Source organism: Acipenser ruthenus, chromosome 33 (assembly GCF_902713425.1).
Source record: "Acipenser ruthenus chromosome 33, fAciRut3.2 maternal haplotype, whole genome shotgun sequence".
In the NCBI taxonomy this organism is placed as follows: domain Eukaryota; kingdom Metazoa; phylum Chordata; class Actinopteri; order Acipenseriformes; family Acipenseridae; genus Acipenser; species Acipenser ruthenus.
Genome location: NC_081221.1, coordinates 7,828,339 through 7,837,966, shown reverse-complemented (window position 1 = coordinate 7,837,966; position 9,628 = coordinate 7,828,339).

Sequence of the window (9,628 nt, the reverse complement as noted above, 5' to 3'; positions counted from 1 at the left end):
AGGTACTTATTCTGTGTAATCTTTTCATTCATCTTATTGCTTGTAATAGTGGTGCAGTAACTTAATTTTAACTCTGGTGATCTTGTTTATGTGGCATGTGGGAAGCTTTTGCTCCAGCTTGCTCTCTTTTCAACAGCTTATATACTTGTATAAGAGCTGAAATTAATCTGTTAATTTTAATATTTATTTATCAATCTGCCTACAGTTCAGCAAAAGTCTATTATAGCTGTATTCACTGAGGTTTACAGCTATTTTCTATTTTTAGGCTCCAGTGGAAGATGGAAGAGCACAGTCTAGCAGTGCACAACAGCCTACTGTAAAGGCACAGCTTAAACAGAGTCAGGTTCATAAGAAACCTGGTCCCAAGCAGATGCCTTCTATAAGTGGGAAGTTGGTTCACACTTCGATACCTACAAAGCAAAACGTTTGTAGTAAAGAGTCTTCAGCCAAAGCCCAAGAAGAAGGACACTGTCAGAAGTTGAAGAGGCCTAGTTCAGAGTCACAGAAGAAATCCCTCTCCACATCCTGTAAAAACCAAACCAAGAGAGAGCCTGCCATTATCAACTAAACAGGATAGAATCAAGTCTTGCTTTGAAAGGGCATCCACAAAGTTGTATTGCTTATTCCTGCAAGCAAGTATTCCAGCATTTGATAAACTCAATCTCCTGTTGCAAAGTGATAAGCCTAATATACATGTCCTTGGCAGGGAATTACAAGCCCTTTATACAGATCTTCTCTGCAAGTTTGTTAAGCCAGCTGTATTGGTAGCAGCCTCCAGTGTGTACACAGTAGATTTTAGAAGTCTCAACAACCAGAAATCTGATTATGACCTGGTGATTGGAACAAAGACCAGACAATATCAGCCTGCATTGTTGATAAATCACTGCAACATGAAGATGTGAAGCTCTTCTACTCTTCTGTAAAGGCATACTTTTCAGAGGCATGCACATACATGCAGAAGAAATCTCCTCTTCAGGATGAACTGCTTAGAATGCCCAAGTGGCAGACATCAGTCAGCGGGAGAAGGTGTCATTTGACTGTGTCCGTTATTTTGTGGACAGATTTGGGCTGGTCAAAGAAGATGAAATGGACGAACTGGAGTCCCAATTTGTAAGATACCAAATTTTCAGTTTTTCAGAGGACGTTTTGTCAGTAGACAGGGCTGATGTAGCATGGAATATGATTGGGCAATTGAAAAATTGTACAACACAGACATTTGTACTGGTGAAGGTCATGCTGGTGATCCTAACCATTCCTCAAAGTAATGCAGATAGTGAGATGGTGTTTAGTATCGTTCGCACTTCAACAACATTACTGGGGTGGTTCCAGACCCTCACAATTCTGTGTAAAAAAGTGCCTCCTATTTTCTGTTCTGAATGACCCTTTATCTAATCTCCATTTGTGACCCCTGGTCCTTGTTTCTTTTTTCAGGTTGAAAAAGTCCCCTGGGTCGACATTGTCTATACCTTTTAGAATTTTGAATGCTCAAAGAACTGAACCTGTTCTGTCTTGAACAAAGAAGACTATGCGGTGATCTGATTCAAGCATTCAAAATTCTAAAAGGTATTGACAGTGTCGACCTAAGGGACTTTTTCGACCTGAAAAAAGAAACAAGCACCAAGAATTGGAGATTAGATAAAGGGGCATTCATTACAGAAAATAGAAGGCACTTTTTTACACAGAGAATTGTGGGAGTTTGGAACTAACTCCCCAGTAATGTTGTTGAAGCTGACACCCTGGGATCCTTCAAGAAGCTGCTTGATGAGATTCTGGGATCAATAAGCTATTAACAACCAAACGAGCAAGATGGGCCGAATGGCCTTCTCTCGTTTGTAAACTTTCTTATGTTCTTAATTCTGCACCCGCCTCTGCACGAAAAAAAATCTCCCGATTTGGAATTTTCAAAAGTTGGCAGGCATGATATTCTTACATAATGCTGTGGAAGAAAGTATGGGAAAGGGAGGTTGGGTGGGGAACACTTCGCTAATTTAATTAATACATCTGTTGAATGACTTGCAGTAGGAGAATAGAGCAGTATTCAGTTACACAACACTGCACTGTTCTACTGTAGGCATTAATCTGAGTTTTCTAGTTGTTCGGCTTGGGTTTTGGTGTCTGACCAAATTTCTACAAGAGCTTTAGTTTCTCACACTGTCCACTAGGAGCTCTTAAAATAAACAAATCCCCTGGGCCGGATGAGATCCTCAAAATAGTACTCAAAGAAATGAAATAAGTTATTTACAAACCGCTAACCAAGATCATGCAACAGTCTCTTGACACAGGGGTTGTACCAACAGACTGGAAAATTGCGAACGTAATACCGATCCACAAAAAGGGAGACAAAACCGAACAAGGTAACTACAGACCAATAAGCCTGACTTCTATTATATGTAAACTTATGGAAACTATAATAAGATCTAAAATGGAAAATCACCTATATGGTAACAATATCCTGGGAGACGGTCAGCACGGTTTTAGGAAAGGGAGATCGTGTCTAACTAATCTGCTTGACTTTTTTGAGGATGCAACATTGACAATGGATAATTGCAAAGCATACAACATGGTTTATTTAGATTTCCAGAAAGCTTTTGACAAAGTCCCGCATAAAAGATTAATTTTCAAACTGAACTCAGTAGGGATTCAAGGAAATGCATGCACATGGATTAGGGAGTGGTTAACATGTAGAAAACAGAAAGTACTGATTAGAGGAGAAACCTCAAAATGGAGCGAGGTAACCAGTGGTGTACCACAGGGATCAGTATTAGGTCCTCTGCTATTCCTAATCTACATTAATGATTTAGAATCTGGTATAGTAAGCAAACTTGTTATATTTGCAGACGACACAAAAATAGGAGGAGTGGCAAACACTGTTGCAGCAGCAAAGGTCATTCAAAATGATCTAGACAGCATTCAGAACTGGGCAAACACATGGCAAATTACATTTAATAGAGAAAAGTGTAAAGTATTGCATGCAGGCAATAAAAATGTGCATTATAAATATCATATGGGAGATACTGAAATTGTAGAAGAAGAAACCTAGGAGTTTATGTTGACTCAGAAATGTCTTCATCTAGACAATGTGGGGAAGCTATAAAAAAGGCCAACAAGATGCTCGGATATATTGTGAGAAGTGTTGAATTTAAATCAAGGGAAGTAATGTTTAAACTTTACAATGCATTAGTAAGACCTCACCTAGAATATTGTGTTCAGTTCTGGTCACCTCGTTACAAAAAGGATATTGCTGCTCTAGAAAGAGTGCAAAGAAGAGCAACCAGAATTATCCCAGGTTTAAAAGGCATGTCGTATGCAGACAGGCTAAAAGAACTGAATCTATTCAGTCTTGAACAAAGAAGACTACGCGGCGATCTGATTCAAACATTCAAAATCCTAAAAGGTATAGACAATGTCGACCCAGGGGACTTCTTTGACCTGAAAAAAGAAACAAGGACCAGGGGTCACAAATGGAGATTAGATAAAGGGGCATTCAGAACAGAAAATAGGAGGCACTTTTTTTTTTCCACAGAGAATTGAGAGGGTCTGGAACCAACTCCCCAGTAATGTTGTTGAAGCCGACACCCTGGGATCCTTCAAGAAGCTGCTTGATGAGATTCTGGGATCAATAAGCTACTAACAACCAAACAAGCAAGATGGGCTGAATGGCCTTCTCTCGTTTGTAAACTTTCTTATGTTCTTATTAACATGCATTTCATTATATCTAGGGTATTACATATGCATTTGGATTGCTTTAAAAAAAGCAGGAGGGACTGTGATTATAGCTTTGTAAAGCCATGCTTGTGATTCCTCTGTCTTTCTCTCCATGGTTGTAGTGTGCATGGCTCCCCTTTCTGTCAAGCTCTGAATTGTTCTCTGTGTGTCTCTGTGACAGCTGTATTTGCTCAAAAAGTTCAATTGTCAAAAAATGGGTAAGCACAGTGGGCCTAGGGGAAAGTGATTTTGATTTTTTGGTACCACATTTTTAATGTGTGTTCTATTTGTATTCATGTTTTATATATATATATATATATATATATATATATATATATATATATATATATATATATATATATATATATATATATATATATACAGTGCCTTGCGAAAGTATTCGGCCCCCTTGAACTTTGCAACCTTTTGCCACATTTCAGGCTTCAAACATAAAGATATGAAACTGTAATTTTTTGTGAAGAATCAACAACAAGTGGGACACAATCATGAAGTAGAACGAAATTTATTGGAGATTTCAAACTTTTTTAACAAATAAAAAACTGAAAAATTGGGCGTGCAAAATTATTCAGCCCCTTTACTTTCAGTGCAGCAAACTCTCTCCAGAAGTTCAGTGAGGATCTCTGAATGATCCAATGTTGACCTAAATGACTAATGATGATAAATAGAATCCACCTGTGTGTAATCAAGTCTCTGTATAAATGCACCTGCACTGTGATAGTCTCAGAGGTCTGTTTAAAGCGCAGAGAGCATCATGAAGAACAAGGAACACACCAGGCAGGTCCGAGATACTGTTGTGGAGAAGTTTAAAGCCGGATTTGGATACAAAAAGATTTCCCAAGCTTTAAACATCCCAAGGAGCACTGTGCAAGCGATAATATTGAAATGGAAGGAGTATCAGACCACTGCAAATCTACCAAGACCTGGCCGTCCCTCTAAACTTTCAGCTCATACAAGGAGAAGACTGATCAGAGATGCAGCCAAGAGGCCCATGATCACTCTGGATGAACTGCAGAGATCTACAGCTGAGGTGGGAGACTCAATCAGTCGTATACTGCACAAATCTGGCCTTTATGGAAGAGTGGCAAGAAGAAAGCCATTTCTTAAAGATATCCATAAAAAGTGTCGTTTACAGTTTGCCACAAGCCACCTGGGAGACACACCAAACATGTGGAAGAAGGTGCTCTGGTCAGATGAAACCAAAATCAAACTTTTTGGCAACAATGCAAAACGTTATGTTTGGCGTAAAAGCAACACAGCTCATCACCCTGAACACACCATCCCCACTGTCAAACATGGTGGTGGCAGCATCATGGTTTGGGCCTGCTTTTCTTCAGCAGGGACAGGGAAGATGGTTAAAATTGATGGGAAGATGGATGGAGCCAAATACAGGACCATTCTGGAAGAAAACCTGATGGAGTCTGCAAAAGACCTGAGACTGGGACGGAGATTTGTCTTCCAACAAGACAATGATCCAAAACATAAAGCAAAATCTACAATGGAATGGTTCACAAATAAACATATCCAGGTGTTAGAATGGCCAAGTCAAAGTCCAGACCTGAATCCAATCGAGAATCTGTGGAAAGAACTGAAAACTGCTGTTCACAAATGCTCTCCATCCAACCTCACTGAGCTCGAGCTGTTTTGCAAGGAGGAAAGGGCAAAAATTTCAGTCTCTCGATGTGCAAAACTGATAGAGACATACCCCAAGCGACTTACAGCTGTAATCGCAGCAAAAGGTGGCGCTACAAAGTATTAACTTAAGGGGGCTGAATAATTTTGCACGCCCAATTTTTCAGTTTTTTATTTGTTAAAAAAGTTTGAAATATCCAATAAATTTCGTTCCACTTCATGATGTCCCACTTGTTGTTGATTCTTCACAAAAAATCACAGTTTCATATCTTTATGTTTGAAGCCTGAAATGTGGCAAAAGGTCGCAAAGTTCAAGGGGGCCGAATACTTTCGCAAGGCACTGTATATATATATATATATATATATATATATATATATATATATATATATATATGAGTATATTAGCTCAAAGAGCCAGTTGCCCAACGCTTTGATATGTAGTACATATCTTTCTCAAGGGAGCCTGTGTTTGAATCAAAACATTGGAGGAGGTATTTATAGGTTTTTGACTACTTGTTATTGTTTACATTCAAATCCATGATTTATTCTTACATGATGTAATGGTGTTCTATATATATATATATATATATATATATATAAAAATTGTTTTTCCCTTCTGTTTGCCATACATAAAATAAAATAAAAAAGTTCTTGCACCCGAGGTGCGCAAGCTACAACTGTGCTTGTCGAAATTTTGGGATGGACTGGAATTAATAAATGATTGCCAATTCATTATTTATTTATTTATTATTTTTTGTAAAGCACAAATGACGATGTATATTCAGTAAAGTTCTCAATTGTATATTGTTTACTTTTTCTGGTGGAGTGTTTTAAACTGTCTCTTTACTATTGTCAACAAACACTGTTTAGGTAGGTAGCATGCAGAGATACATTCTACAAAACAACACATTCAAATATTAACTGAGCACTGGTAATATATCCAAGAACAGTGTTACAATTGTTCTGAAGTTTAAAATGGTACAGGCCATAATTGATGTTGATTATACAATAAAGACTTTTTACAGAATCCATGCCTTTCAATATATCTACGTAGGAAATGTTAGTCTTGAAGGGCTGCTACAACAAATCCCACCCTGCTTTCTGAAGGGCTGCTACAACAAATCCCATCCTGCTTTCTGAAGGGCTGCTACAACAAATCCCACCCTGCTTTCTGAAGGGCCCCTACAACAAATCCCACCCTGCTTTCTGAAGGGCTGCTACAACAAATCCCACCCTGCTTTCTGAAGGGCTCCTACAACAAATCCCATCCTGCTTTCTGAAGGGCTGCTACAACAAATCCCATCCTGCTTTCTGAAGGGCTGCTACAACAAATCCCACCCTGCTTTCTGAAGGGCTGCTACAACAAATCCCATCCTGCTTTCTGAAGGGCTGCTACAACAAATCCCACCCTGCTTTCTGAAGGGCTGCTACAACAAATCCCATCCTGCTTTCTGAAGGGCTGCTACAACAAATCCCATCCTGCTTTCTGAAGGGCTCCTACAACAAATCCCACCCTGCTTTCTGAAGGGCTCCTACAACAAATCCCACCCTGCTTTCTGAAGGGCTGCTACAACAAATCCCACCCTGCTTTCTGAAGGGCTGCTATAACAAATCCCATCCTGCTTTCTGAAGGGCTCCTACAACAAATCCCACCCTGCTTTCTGAAGGGCTCCTACAACAAATCCCACCCTGCTTTCTGAAGGGCTCCTACAACAAATCCCACCCTGCTTTCTGAAGGGCTCCTACAACAAATCCCACCCTGCTTTCTGAAGGGCTCCTACAACAAATCCCACCCTGCTTTCTGAAGGGCCCCTACAACAAATCCCACACTGCTTTCTGAAGGGCTGCTACAACAAATCCCACCCTGCTTTCTGAAGGGCTGCTACAACAAATCCCATCCTGCTTTCTGAAGGGCTGCTACAACAAATCCCATCCTGCTTTCTGAAGGGCTCCTACAACAAATCCCACCCTGCTTTCTGAAGGGCTCCTACAACAAATCCCACCCTGCTTTCTGAAGGGCTGCTACAACAAATCCCACCCTGCTTTCTGAAGGGCTGCTATAACAAATCCCATCCTGCTTTCTGAAGGGCTCCTACAACAAATCCCACCCTGCTTTCTGAAGGGCTCCTACAACAAATCCCACCCTGCTTTCTGAAGGGCTCCTACAACAAATCCCACCCTGCTTTCTGAAGGGCTCCTACAACAAATCCCACCCTGCTTTCTGAAGGGCCCCTACAACAAATCCCATACTGCTTTCTGAAGGGCTCCTACAACAAATCCCACCCTGCTTTCTGAAGGGCTCCTACAACAAATCCCACCCTGCTTTCTGAAGGGCTCCTACAACAAATCCCATCCTGCTTTCTGAAGGGCTGCTACAACAAATCCCACCCTGCTTTCTGAAGGGCTCCTACAACAAATCCCACCCTGCTTTCTGAAGGGCTCCTACAACAAATCCCACCCTGCTTTCTGAAGGGCTGCTACAACAAATCCCATCCTGCTTTCTGAAGGGCTGCTACAACAAATCCCACCCTGCTTTCTGAAGGGCTCCTACAACAAATCCCACCCTGCTTTCTGAAGGGCTCCTACAACAAATCCCACCCTGCTTTCTGAAGGGCTCCTACAACAAATCCCACCCTGCTTTCTGAAGGGCTGCTACAACAAATCCCACCCTGCTTTCTGAAGGGCTCCTACAACAAATCCCACCCTGCTTTCTGAAGGGCTGCTACAACAAATCCCACCCTGCTTTCTGAAGGGCTCCTACAACAAATCCCACCCTGCTTTCTGAAGGGCTCCTACAACAAATCCCACCCTGCTTTCTGAAGGGCTGCTACAACAAATCCCATCCTGCTTTCTGAAGGGCTCCTACAACAAATCCCATCCTGCTTTCTGAAGGGCTCCTACAACAAATCCCATCCTGCTTTCTGAAGGGCTCCTACAACAAATCCCACCCTGCTTTCTGAAGGGCTCCTACAACAAATCCCACCCTGCTTTCTGAAGGGCCCCTACAACAAATCCCACCCTGCTTTCTGAAGGGCTCCTACAACAAATCCCACCCTGCTTTCTGAAGGGCTCCTACAACAAATCCCACCCTGCTTTCTGAAGGGCTCCTACAACAAATCCCATCCTGCTTTCTGAAGGGCTCCTACAACAAATCCCACCCTGCTTTCTGAAGGGCTCCTACAACAAATCCCACCCTGCTTTCTGAAGGGCCCCTACAACAAATCCCATCCTGCTTTCTGAAGGGCTCCTACAACAAATCCCACCCTGCTTTCTGAAGGGCTCCTACAACAAATCCCACCCTGCTTTCTGAAGAGCTGCTACAACAAATCCCACCCTGCTTTCTGAAGGGCTCCTACAACAAATCCCACCCTGCTTTCTGAAGGGCTCCTACAACAAATCCCATCCTGCTTTCTGAAGGGCCCCTACAACAAATCCCACCCTGCTTTCTGAAGAGCTGCTACAACAAATCCCACCCTGCTTTCTGAAGGGCTCCTACAACAAATCCCACCATGCTTTCTGAAGGGCTGCTACAACAAATCCCACCCTGCTTTCTGGTGGAGGGGGTGGGAGGGTTCATTTAAATAGGGCACATGTTATAGCAAAGGGGCATCCGCCAGAGAAAGTAAACAGAAACCAACAATATATGGTACAAAATGTCTTTAGATAAAAATAAGCATACATAAAAGCAATTACATGAAATAGCAGCGCAAGCATTTGAAACATGAGACTGCGTCTATCACTTTATCAAAAATCACATATATTATTACCTCACTAAATATGCCATTCAGATGGTAGTTTATCGATAAGCACAGTATAAATAGATTTATAAGTAGCAAAATAACAGCATTAAAAATGTAACAGTTCACAGTTACCTGATAATACAAACAGTAAAATTTAGCACTAAGTGGATGTGAGGCAGAGGAATAAAGCCAGCACAACTTCACCTTTAATACCGTGGCATTAAACACAGCTTGCTCACAGACGCTAAAGTGCAATAGCATTTTAACATTACACATATTACTTTCGAATCAGCGTGACGATGAATGCATTTCTGCTGATGATTAATGAGAACACTGTTTTACTTTTCAGTGAAATGATCCACAGTATTGTGTTTTATTTATCTTGATGCTTTACTTCCTTGTTTATACACTGCCATGCCACACGTGAGATTCCGTCCACTACATACCATGTGACAACTTCAGCATCCGCTACCACAGAAGAGCTATGAGACATGCGCTACCAGAAAGGAGCTGTAGGCTGCAGTGATACCCTT